We start from the raw sequence: 13,219 nt of genomic DNA, 5'->3' as shown, positions 1-13,219 counted from the left end.
TTTATCTGGTATTATCTTAATCTCTCCCACATTTTTTGAAAGACAGTTTTGCTAGGTATAAAATTCTTGGTTGACAGTTTATGCTCTCAGCACGTTCAATATGCCATCCTACTGCCTTCATGCCTCCATGGTTTCTAGAAATCAGAACCTAATCTTACTGAGGCTCCCTTGTATGTGGCATGCTACTTCTCTCCTGTGGATTTCAGAATTTTCTTTTCGTTGTTGACATTCAACAGTTCAATTATAATATGATGCAGCATAGGTCTATTTGAGTTTATCCTGTTTGGAGTTCATTAGACAACTTGGATATATATATAAATTCATGTCTTTATTTCCTTGAATAATCTCTCTTCCAATTTCTCTCTTCTCTTTCTGAAACTCCCACAATGCATATATTGTTATCATTGATGGTGTGTCAAAGATTCCTTAAGTTCTGTTCAATTTCTTCATTCTTTCTTTTATGTTCCTTGGACTGGATAATTGCAATTGTTATATATTCAAGTTCTCTGATTCTTTCTTCTGCCAGCTTCAATTGGCTATTAAACCCCTCAAGTAATTTTTAATTTTTTCTACTGTGGTCTTCAGATCTGTTTCATTCCTTTTCATAATTTCCATCTCCCTGTTGATAGTCTCTTTGTGTTCATCTATCATTTTCCTGATTTCCTTAATTCTTTGCCTATGTTTTCCTTAAGCTCTTTGAACATATATATGACCATTTTATTAAAAGTCCTTGTATGGTATGGCTCAGATGTGTTCCTCCTCATTGATGATTTCTAATGCTTTAATCTTCTCTTTGCCTGGGTCATCATTTTCTGTTTCTTTATATGTTTTATAATCTTTTGGTGAAACCTGATGTTTTGATATCTTAACACGTTATTGCTGGAGTTTAGATTCAGAAATGTTCTGTTCCTTAAGCTGGTATGCAGCTGCTAATGCCATGATGAAGTTTTCTGTGAATATCAGGAACTAAAAAAAAAAAAAAAAGGAGAAGAAGGAAAAGAAATAAATACCGTTCCTTGTCTTTGCAGATTGATCTGTACAAGTGTTTTCCTTCAGGGCTTATCTAGACAATGAATTTAGAGAATATCTCTGGGCCAAAGTATATATAATTATTTATCCATATATAAATGAAATAATTGAAAAAAGGCCATTCATTACATTGAGATGCAATTCCAAGATAAGCTGTATTTATTTGTATTGATTAAAGATCTGAAACAAATTATACTGTTTTCATAAAATAGTATGAATTTGTGCATAAAATGCACAAATAATATCTTATTATAACTCAAGACAAAAAAATTAGAAGAGATGTACAATTACCAGAACTTCTTAAAATAAACTTTAATCCATGTACAAATGTTTCTTGCAGAGTACCATTGTTGGGTGAACAGAAATATTTTCAAGTGTAAAAATATTACTTTTTTTATTTTTTTTATTTTTTATTTTTTATTAACGGAAAGAAAAAAAAAGAAATTAACACAACATTTAGAAATCATACCGTTCTACATATGCACTCAGTAATTCTTAACATCATCACATAGATGCATGATCATCGTTTCTTAGTACATTTGCACCGGTTTAGAGGAACTAGCAACACAACAGAAAAAGATATTAAATGTTAATATAAAGAAAAGAAATAAAAGTAGTAATAATAGTAAAAAACAACAACAACAAACAAACAAACAAGCAAACAAAAACAAAAAAATCCCTATAGCTCAGATGCAGCTTCATTCAGTGTTTTAACATGATTACTTTACAATTAGGTATTATTGTGCTGTCCATTTTTGAGTTTTTGTATCTAGTCCTGTTGCACAGTCTGTATCCCTTCAGCTTCAATTACCCATTGTCTTACCCTGTTTCTAACTCCTGCTGAACTCTGTTACCAATGACATATTTCAAGTTTATTCTCGAATGTCCGTTCACATCAGTGGGACCATACAGTATTTGTCCTTTAGTTTTTGGCTGGATTCACTCAGCATAATATTCTCTAGGTCCATCCATGTTATTACATGGTTCATAAGTTTATCTTGTCTTAAAGCTGCATAATATTCCATCGTATGTATATACCACAGTTTGTTTAGCCATTCTTCTGTTGATGGACATTTTGGCTGTTTCCATCTCTTTGCAATTGTAAATAATGCTGCTATAAACATTGGTGTGCAAATGTCCATTTGTGTCTTTGCCCTTAAGTCCTTTGAGGCTGAATATAGAATTGCCATACGACCCAGTAAAAATATTACTTTTATGATAGCATATTAATCTGAGATAAATGGTCAGGACATAGATTGTAAATAAGAGTCTGAGAAGAAGTAGAAACACTAACATTTCTGTATGTTGGTGAAAAGCTAGTTTGTGTATTTTTAAACGAATGAAGGGTGATATGAGCTAACTATGTATTTGGATGAGAGCAGATTATTGAAAAGAATGATATAGAAGTTTTATTTTAAAAAATTCAATAAATATAATGTATTATATAATTTTTAACTATGTAAATTTATGATGAAAATGTTAGGAAGCGAAGTTATAAATTTTCATTGGTTACATAAAATTTCTCTTGTAGGTAAAAAAGTAAAACTTTTGAAGATCATTTACATAGATTAAAAAGTACTATTGCCTCGAATTATCAACATCCAAGATAAAGCTTCTGATACTATTCTAAACTCTTTATTCCCCCTTTTTCCAAAGCCTGTAGTGTTATGGTGATGGCTTATTGGTCTTTGCCTCCATCACATGGTGATTTGTCTACTTTTGTCTCCACCTATTTCTTTTAATATTACTGTGATCAGGAAGATCACTTTCAGTATCTGTTATAAATGTCTCTAATAACAAAGTACTTAATCGTTCTTATATACCCTTTTCATTCTTGGATCTCTCTGCTTTAACTAATGTAATTTGACCACTCTAATTTCTCCATTGCTGATCATTAGCTTATTCTCTTATATATTGGTACATTTTTCTAGGCTTTCTTAATAAATACATAGTATTATTCTGAAATCACTGAATAAAATTTTATGAGAGTAAGATGTTTGAGAGAAATTCAACAAATATATTAGCTCTTATTAAGATACCTAGGATATAACTTCTATGATCAGTTTATTCAAATGCTATAATTACATGAAACCTTGAATAGGGAATGAAATATGGTTAGTTTTTACAGGTTAGTATGATGCCCTGATACATCCTAGAGTAATTTGGCATAGATTAAAAAGTATTTGCAAAGCCTCCTTGAGGGACTGGGGAAAAATGAGGTTAAACTTCTCCACCTGGGAAAGACTTGATATTCCCTTAACCTTGGACTTGTCCTTATGAAGCTTACTTCTTGAGGAGAAGCAAAGCCTACTTTTAATTATGCCTAAGAGTCATGCTCAGATATGCTCTTTTGTTTCTCAGATGTGGCTTCTCTCTCTCAAATCCAACTTGGCAGGTCAACCCACTGCCTACCTCCCTACATGGGTCATGATTCCCTGGGGTGTAAATCTCTCAGGTAATGTGGGACATGACTCCTGGGGATGAGCCTGGACCTGACATTGTGGGTTTGAGAAAGACTTCTTGACCAAAAGGGGGAAGAGAAATGGAAGAAAATAAAATTTCAGTGGCTGAGAGATTTCAAATGGAGCCAAGAGGTCATTCTGGAGGTTATTCTTATGCATTATACAGATGTTCCTTTTTAGTTTTTGGTGTATTGGGCTAGCTAAAAGGAAACATCTGAAACTTTTTAACCGTATTCCTGTAGCCTTGATTCTTGAAGATGATTGCATAAATACATAGCTTTTACGATATGACCATGTGATTGTGAAAACCTTGTGGCTGACACTTCCTTTAACCAGAGTATGGATAGATGAGTAAAAAGTAAGGAGAAAAGATAGATAAGTGATAGGGAGGCATAATGGAAGGTTTGGGGTGTTCTTGTACATTTTCATTTTTATTTTATTTTTATTCTTATATGTATTTTTTTTGGAGTAATGAAAATGTTCAAAAACTGATTGTGTTGATGAATGCGCAACTCCATGATGATATTGTGAACCATTGTGCACTTCAGATAATTATAGATATGTTGATTTGTTAAAGCTCCTGGGATGCAATATACCAGAAATGGATTGGCTTTTATTAAGGGGATTTATTAAGTTGCAAGTTACAATTCAATGGCTATGAAAATGTCTAAATTAAGGCACCCAACAAGAGGATACCTACTCAGAGGAGAGATGGCCAGCATCCCAGACACCTCTGTCAGCTGGAAAGGTATGTGCCTAGCCTCTGAGGTCCTTGCTCCCAGTTCGTTGCATCCAGCTTCTGATTCCCGTGGCTTTCTCTCCAAGATGTGTGAGTCCTCATTTAGTTTCTCCAGGGAAAACTCTGGATTTCATCTCATAGCTTCCATTGGCTCCCACCAGGTTCTAGCTATTTCTGTGAGTCCTTGCTTAGCACCCAGAGTATTTATGTCTAACTCTCCATACATTTCTTTCTGACTCTTTGTCTAGGCTTCTGCTGTCTGTATCGGCTCTGGTTCTCTCTCTCTCCGTAAGTTCTTTTAAGGACTCCAGTAAACTAATAAAGACCCATCTTTAATGGGTGGGTGTCACAGTTCCATGGAAACAACCTAATCAAAAGGTCCCATCCAAACAATAGATCTGTCTTGCAAGAATGGATTAAGATTTTTAAAAAACATGGCTTTTCTGGGGTACATAAAAGTTTCAAGCCAGCATTGTAATAATGCCTAAGAGTTACCACCAGAGATCGTTCGGTTTCTCAGATATGACCTCTCTATATAAGCTAACTCCACAGTAAACTAATCGCCCTCTTCCCCATGTGAGACAGCACTCCCAGGGGTATCTCCCTGGCAATGTGAGACATGACTCTCAAGGATGAGCCCAGACCCAGTATCATGAAATTGAGAAAGCTTTTATTTTATTTTTTAAAAGTATTTTAATTGAAAAATCTTCATACATATAAAGTGCATCACAGTATACAATCAATGGCTCACAATATCATCACATATTTGTGTATTCACCATCATGAATATTTTTAGAACATTTGTATCACTCCCAAAAATGAAATAAAAAGAAAAAAACTCTTACATCCCATACTCTTCACCTCTTCCTCTTATTGGCCACTAGTATTTAAATCTACCCAATCCAGAATAGATGTGACTGCTGTAAGAGCTTACAATCTAGGACCCTTTACAATAGGCCTCAACCTGATAACCCATGCTCTCAATTTCAGTTCTCTAAACCTGTATATTGTACTTAGTCCATTTGAGTGAAGCATGATAATATTTGTCTTTTTGTTTCTTACAGAGAAAACCTTCTTTACCAAAGAGAGGAGGAGTAATGAAACAGAAAGTTCCAGTGGCTGGAGATTTCAAATAGAGTTGAGAGGTCATTCTGGAGGTTATTCTTATGCATCACACAGATATCCCTTTTTAGTTTTTAGTGTATTGGAAGAGATGAAAGGAAATATCTGAAATTGTTAAGCTGCAATTCAGTAGCCTTGATTCTTAAAGACAATTGTATAACTGTATAGATTTTACATCTGACCATGTGATTGTGAAAACCTTGTGGCTGACACCTCCTTTATCCATTATATGGAATAAGTGAAAAAATAAGGACAAAAAATAAATAAATAATAGGGGGGAATAAGGAATATGGGATGTTTGGGTGTTCTTTCTTATTTATATTTTTATTTTTGTTTTTTTAGAGTAATGAAAATGTTCAAAAATTGATTGTGGTAATAAATGCACAACCATATGATGAAAATGTGAACCATTGTACACTTTGGATGACTAGATGGTATGTAAATATATCTCAACAACATTGCATAGATAGAGAGATCATTAATATCTATCAAATGTTATCCATATGTCATACTAAAATTAATTTATTAAATTAATTGGACAAATGGATTTTACAGAAAGCCCTTTCCCTTCAAGCCTTCTTACTAACAGCAGTAATTTAGTGGTAGCAGTACTAGTATTAGCATTATTATTAGCCACAAGTACTATTCTAAGCTAAGCAATTTAATGTATTTTCTCATATAATACCCACACAAACTTAAGAATTAGCTAATCTATTTTAAGATGAAATCAATTTTACAGTAAGGAAAAAAGTCTCAGAACTGTTAAGTAATGTGCACAATTTTACTCCTCTAGGAAAAGGCAGAGATTGGATTTGAACACTGGATACTGCCTGATGCCTAAATCCAACTATATTGACTTCCAGGAAAGTTGTACAAAATGTTATACTTTGGAAAACACAACTTAGTTCACTTCTGATGTTGAGTCAGAGCAAAAATTCTCTCTAGAAAACAGTAAAATGTATATTGTCTTGCCATAATAAAAAGGTGCCTTGAAAGAGATCAAACAGAAATTACAGCTGTCAGTACATTTATACTAGAAAATAACAACAATCTAAGCAATGTTGTTTTACCCTTGCCATGGTAAAACAACATTTTGAGTATTGTGCAAAAGAAAATTTTTAACAAAATATGCTCTGGATGAAAACTACCTGGTTAGAAAACTTAATTTACAGCACATATAAAATAAGTGTTGAAGCAGGTCTTGCTATTTGACATCAGAAACTGATGCTTAAAAAATAACCACTGAGTTTCATGTTAATGTCTGCATTTAATAAGAAATCAGATCAAGAAGCCACAATGGTTATATATAGACTCATTTCCATATACCCTCCTTTAAGAGCTATAAGGCCAAATGTTTCTGACACTGTTGAGATTACGATAGCTTATAATTAAAGGTAGCAAGCTGCTGCATGGGGTAATTGAGTGTTGGAAAAGAAAGGAACCTTGGAGAGCCTCAATTTCAAGTGCTTTCATTTGCAATTGGAAAACTGAGGCCCAGCAAGTGTTCAAATGTTTTATATAATTTCATATTGTTAGTTAAATCAAGACTGGTATTGAATTATGAGGTAGTTTCTCTGTTGAATGTTATTTCCAATAAACCGTTTCTAGTTACAGCAGAACAGAGTGATTTTTTTCCTAATAATTAAAACTTTCAATGAGCTCCTATTTTCAAGTTAAGTGGTTTGCTACCATTCTTTGATTCTTTTTGTATGCATGGGTAAGCCAGCCTGTGCTGGAAAATCATATTTCACTTAATCTTCTAGTATTGAAATTGTCTAATTAGATAAAATAGTACTATATTATCAGCCCGATATACAGAAAAATCAATCTTAACATTTGTTGACTTCCCCTTGGAAGCTCACAACACTATGAACTAGTGGGATTGCCAACAAATCACTAAAAGACCCAGTTTGGGTAGGGGAGAAAGGGATATGGAGAACTGGCCACCCCATGACCACCTAAAGGGGACAGCAGCTGTTCAGCTCTAGCCAATGTTTGCAATATAGAAATATAGACCTAGCGTTGTCAGTTCTTTCTATGTTTCATAAGAAATCAAGATACACACTTCACCATGAAATTTCCCAATATTTAAATATTAAACTGTTTTGGTTTGTTAAACCTGCCAGAATGCAATATACCAGAAATGGAATGACTCTTAAAAAAAGGAATTTATTAAGTTACAAGTATATATTTCTAAGGCCATAAAAATGTGCAAACTAAGGCAGCCAGAGAAAGAAAGGCCGATGGGTCCAGAACACCTCTGCAGCTGATAATGTCAGGGTCTCCTGTTTGCTCTGTCAACTCTGAACTCTTTTCAAAATGTTTCCTTTTTTAAAGTACTCCAGTAAACTAGTGAAGACATACCTGAAATGGAGGCAGTCATATCTCTGTCTAATCAAAAGTTCTCACCCACAGTTGAGTGGATTAAATCTCCATGGAAACAACCGAATCAAAGGGTCCCACCCTAAAATATTGAATCAGGATTAGAATAACAAGGTTTTTCTGGGGACCCAACAATTTCAAACAAGCACAGAAACCACCTTTTAAATTTTATTCAAACTCTGGGGCAAAAACAAAACAAATCTGTCTATAAATGGAATATAATCCACCAATATCAGCTAAGAGATTTAACCATGACTAGGTCTAAGTTGGTAATTCTATTTCCATTGGTGAGATCTAGAAAGCTAGTATGCAAAATGCATGGCAGACTGCAGCCTACCTATACCCTGCCATGTTTGGTCATACCTAAATACCTCCAATTTATAACTATTTGTCTAATTTGCTGGAACTGGATCAATATTTTAAATGCCAAAGGTTCTGATAGACGTTTTGCAAACATCTTCTACTGGGAAAGTGGGACCATACTTCTATGTGGCCTAAGGTACTCATTCCAAGCTAAATTCATCACCCACTATTGAAATAGTCACTTATTTCTCTTTAACTACTTCTACTTACTGAAAATTTATTTCTTCCACCTCCTACCAGATTAGACTCCTTTGAAACTGGCTTTCACTTGAATCAAACCTTAAGTTAGATACCCTACTTTGAATTACTGTTTGTCTATATTGAGAGCACTGGGGCAGATCCACAACATAAAAATAGTCCCTATAGCATGTAGAAAGGCTCATGGTAAAAAAGAAAAAAAAAAAGTGTGATGTATTGTGCATTGAAGGAAGTTTAATATGAGTAGAACTTAGAGGAAAAGAGAAGAAAAAGAGAAATATAAGCTAGAAATGCTGACAGGTGCAAGACAGTAGAAGACTTTGTAAACCATAGGACTTTGAGTATTATCTTAAGAGCATCGGAACATGACTAAGATTTTGAGCAGTGTAACAAATTTTTTTACTTACATTTTAAATACAGTTCTGCCTTCAATAGGGAGAAAGGATTGTAGAGGGGCAAGGGATGATTTCAGGGTCAGCTGGGCACCATTGTCATTATTCACACAAATCGGAGTTCAATAGTGACTTTATTAAGAGGATGAATATCCTGGCATGTAACAATTATAAAACAAAAACAAGGTAAGAAGTTTAGTTGAAAAAATGGAGTAATGAGTTTAGAGAAAACAAATTCAGTGTCAGTATGTGTGGGGCAGAGAGACGGAGAGGGAAGCAATATGAAGTGGAAGCTGGAAGTAGACATAGTTTAGTTTTCATTTGTGTTCTAAGAAGAGACAGACATGACAAAGTTTCAATGTTGATAGGAAAGTGCCAACAGACAGGAGAGTGAACATACAAGCCAGGGCTTGGTTAATGAGGCAAGAATTGTGGAGAAGCACAAAAAGAGCACTAGTGAAAGGTGCAGTCTTAAAATGTAATCAGGAGGGCTGGTGGGGTGAACACATTCTGATGCAAGTGGATTTGTAAATTTGAAGACAGGAAGTCAATGCACATCACATCTTATGATGTCTACTTTCTTTTGTGAGCTAAAACTTGAGGTCATCTCTGTTAAGGTAACTAGCTGCTAAGAAAGGCAGAAAAGAAAAGAGTGTTAACAATGGAAACATGAAAAGGTATGAGGGGGAGTTGCATTTATAGTGTAATACAGTGTATTTACTCTTCCCAAAATCAACTGATGGTCCTACTCACATTTTATTGCACCAACCATCAAACTGTTTTGAAATTCATGCTTAACGCATCCAAAAAATGTTTAAGCCCTGTATTTCTCACTATACAATAGGGCAAGTGTTTAAGAAAATAGGTTTTTGGTCTTGGCAAGCAACAGTGGTTGCCCAAATGCAATAGGTGCTCAGTACACATTCAATGAATATTTGAATAAATGTTGATAGAAATGAATTATTGATGGATCAATTTTAAAACATGTGCCAAAGGGTTATTAGAAAATATGGATCCCATACAAAATTATATCTTCCTGGACTGTTAGTTGTATTTGGTTTCCATAATAGGCCATGGCTGACCTAACTGCAGACCTTTCACTTATGGGTTTTATGAATAACTGCCTGCTATATATCCACCACTTGATTATTGTCAGATAGCAGCAAATGTGATGCACATATATGATGTTTCATCATTTTTACATAACTTGTGGATAATGTATCAAATTGTTTCAAGTAGATCAGTGAGAAATTGAGTCCATGTGCTTAATGTTGGATTCAAGTGACAGAGATTGAAAAAGATGGTTTCTGTGAATATATAAATGTGATAAGATTTCAGGAAATGTGGTGAGCGGTGAGTTGACAATAGCCTAAGGATCAGGAGGTCTTTACCTTGGACATGCAGACTACTTTTGCCATGAGCATAAGCTGTTCTTGAAATACTGGAATTGCCCAATAACACAAGCTCATTGACCATCCCCAGCCTGGTATCTACTGAAAGTCCTGGTAAGAATGTCTTCTTTGAGCTGATTATAGATTTTTGTTTATGAATGAGGCAGGAAAAAAATTATCTCAACACTTAATGGCTTAAAACAACCATTTTTTTTCAGCAGGACCTGCAGTCATCTAAAGGTTAGACTGGCATGGATATCCAATAAGGCTGACTGTTGAAGCTGGCTATCAAATGGATCTAGTTGGGGCTGTTGAAGAAAACATTACACATGCCTCACCAGCGCGGTGAACTCATGGCTGTCAGATTTATTATGTGGTGTTTGGCTTTCTCCAGAGTAAGTGTCTCAAGAATGTTCCAAGTAGAAGCTCCATGGCATTCTCTTATCTAGTCTTAAGTCACACAGTGTGACTTTTGCTGCATACTGTTGGTTACAGTTGAATTACTAAGACTGGTCAAGATTCAAAAAGAGAGTGGGTGGAGTTTGAGAATGTACAGTTTTAAAATCACAGCACAGTAAATTGTACTATTTATCTGTTCAAAAAGCATTCTTAGTAGGGCAGACCAGAATTGCAGGATCATGTGATGCTTCATTATTGTTTTGGAATTTTTGGTAATGGGAAAGCGCTTTTAAAGAAGGCAACTAGAAATATATAGTGCAAAGTAAATGGAGGTTATTTGGCAATTCAAAAAATTAGATATTTAATGTAGAATTCTACTCTATTCTTTTTGTGTAAATCCTTCTTAGATGTTGTGCCAAATCAATCCCTAACAATGCAAATATTCTTTCTGAGTGCTTTTAATTAAGTCATCCTTGCTCCCTTGGTCTCAAGGAATATCGTTCAATATTCCAAATAAGGCTAGTAATAATTACCAAATCTATAAAATTCATGAAAATTATAATATTTGACAAGTCTCTGGTTTCTAATATTTAAAACTGTAAAATTAAAAATATAATAAAATGTTAGTAGGCAGTGCAGTTTTGTGACTATATATGTGTACACTGAAGTTAGGTATTTTGGGATTCAAAACTTAGCTCTTTTGTGTACTAGCTGTTTGACTTTAGGCTACTTATTTTCAATCTCGCATTTCCATGTTTCCATGTGCAGTGTTATGAATTCTCTTAGATTGTTGGTTTGAATCAGTAAAATTGAGTAAAATTGAAATATTTTTCATGACAAGTCAGAAAGAAGTGTTTTTATTATAGCACTAATGGTATTTCTCTGTATATATATAGGTTTAAATATGTGACATACAAATATACTGCTATATCAAATTTTTATTAGCAAGAGTTTCATTTCTCTCAATTACTCAATTGTATTACTCACAAATGACAAAACTTTGGCAAATGGAACAGATAATATAAAGAAAATATTTTCATTCCTCTCTCATAGTAAAATTTTAAGGTCAGAGGAATGACTGTTTTTATCTTTTTATTTTGTATACTTAATTTGTACTTACTCATAACTTTTACTATGAAACAACACATTTTTTTCAAATCTCTTTTCATTAATCCATTATCTATAGGAAAAAAAATGATTGCAGATTCATAGATCTGCTCACACCCAAGAACCAGAAGAAAATATTTAGAGTGAAATTAAATGCATTAAAAGGAATATGGTAATATAAAGGTAGATCATAGCCAATGGCATTAATACAAGTTAACTGTGAGACCTCAGAAAAATAGTTTCAACAATCTTTAATTTTGTCAGCTAAAAATTGAGTGGATTGGACCAAATGGTTTCTACAGTTCTTTTGAGCTCTCTTTTGTTTAAATCAGACTGAGTCTATTTCTACTGACTGCAACCAAGGACTCTGAATGAGTCAATGTTTCTGTTTAGTCTACTTGCTTTCTTGTATCCAAGATTCTGGTTGAGGTATTTAAAAACCATTAAGTTAGGGTTGACCATGGTGGCTCAGTGGCAGAGTTCTCACTTGCCATGTCAGAGACCTGGGTTCGGTTCCCAGTGCCTGCCCATGTGAAAAAAAAAAAATTATCGAGTTAAAATGTGGATTGTGACTAAAATGTAGTATACTATAATGGTTCTAAAATATCTTGCTGAAGACATTTTTTCTTCACAAACTTCTCTTGCTTCAAATATTTTATTTTTTCAATTCCATTTCTACATAGAATTGTATTTCTTGCTCTGTCGTCATCATATTCGAAAGTACTACCACTATGCAATCAATGTACATCATTACTCCTCACAGGGGATAAGCCTAACTCCAGACATTTGAAAATGAAATATTTTGATTTTCATTTACAGTGCTCATAGCCAAATAATACTAAATGTATCATTTCATTCAGTTCCACAATTCTGAAGTACATTCTCTTACAGAATTTGGCCTAAAAGACCTTTGGAACCAATCATGTATCTGCAACTTATTCCATCCCATCTCCCAAACTCTGCTGTAGGAACACATTCAAAGACCCAGATCTGTGGAATATGAAGCACTGAGCCCTTGTGTACTCATAAAAGCCACAAAAGGGAGTTTAGAAGCAAGAAATAGGAAGACATATTATGTTTTGTTGTTTTACTTTTTTTAATATTGAAGGGATATGATGAAAATAATTTTAGGAAGAGTCACATGGTATTTATTTAACGCATTTGTTGAGAGACTTTTATATAGTATACATCTTTATAGTCACTGATGATATGCCATTGGATAAAACAGACATAGTTCTTGCCCACTGGAGCTTATAGTTTAGTATGGGAGACAAAAAATGTATTTGTATTTCTAAATACATGTAAACATGCATTTGCTGATTGGAAAAAGTGCTAAAGAAAGAGCTAGAATGGTATGAGGGTAAATGTACATATATGAGAATGTGGTGTGGGAAGGCTGTCTTGATGAAGTGGACACTTAGGTTCAGAATTTAGAGATTATGAGAATACATATACCAAGAGGATGGAGAAGGGTATTCCAACCAAATGAAAGAACAAAGGCAAGAGTTCTGAAAGAGCACAGCATTTGTGTAGAGTAAAAGACTGTAAAAAATAAGGGAGGGAGTGCAGTGAGGAATGAATAGCCAAGGGTGATGTTATATAACACATGTCTTTGAATGGCCATATTAAGGATGT

General features: G+C 34.2%; 1 long non-coding RNA gene across 2 annotated transcripts in view; it reads left to right on the top strand.

The window, feature by feature from the left end:
- The first annotated feature begins 9,292 nt into the window (after positions 1-9,292).
- LOC143647868 (uncharacterized) overlaps positions 9,293-13,219 on the top strand; it is a 58,440-nt gene continuing 54,513 nt past the window's right edge. For both annotated transcript variants that reach the window (XR_013158222.1, XR_013158221.1), the window contains exons 1-2: positions 9,293-9,364; positions 10,300-10,473. This is a non-coding gene — a long non-coding RNA (uncharacterized LOC143647868). The remainder of the gene's footprint in view (positions 9,365-10,299; positions 10,474-13,219) is intronic.

This window comes from Tamandua tetradactyla, chromosome 10, assembly GCF_023851605.1.
Source record: "Tamandua tetradactyla isolate mTamTet1 chromosome 10, mTamTet1.pri, whole genome shotgun sequence".
Classification (NCBI taxonomy): Eukaryota; Metazoa; Chordata; class Mammalia; order Pilosa; family Myrmecophagidae; genus Tamandua; species Tamandua tetradactyla.
Note: the sequence above shows the minus strand (reverse complement) of the source record. Positions and strands in the feature narration are given on the sequence as shown.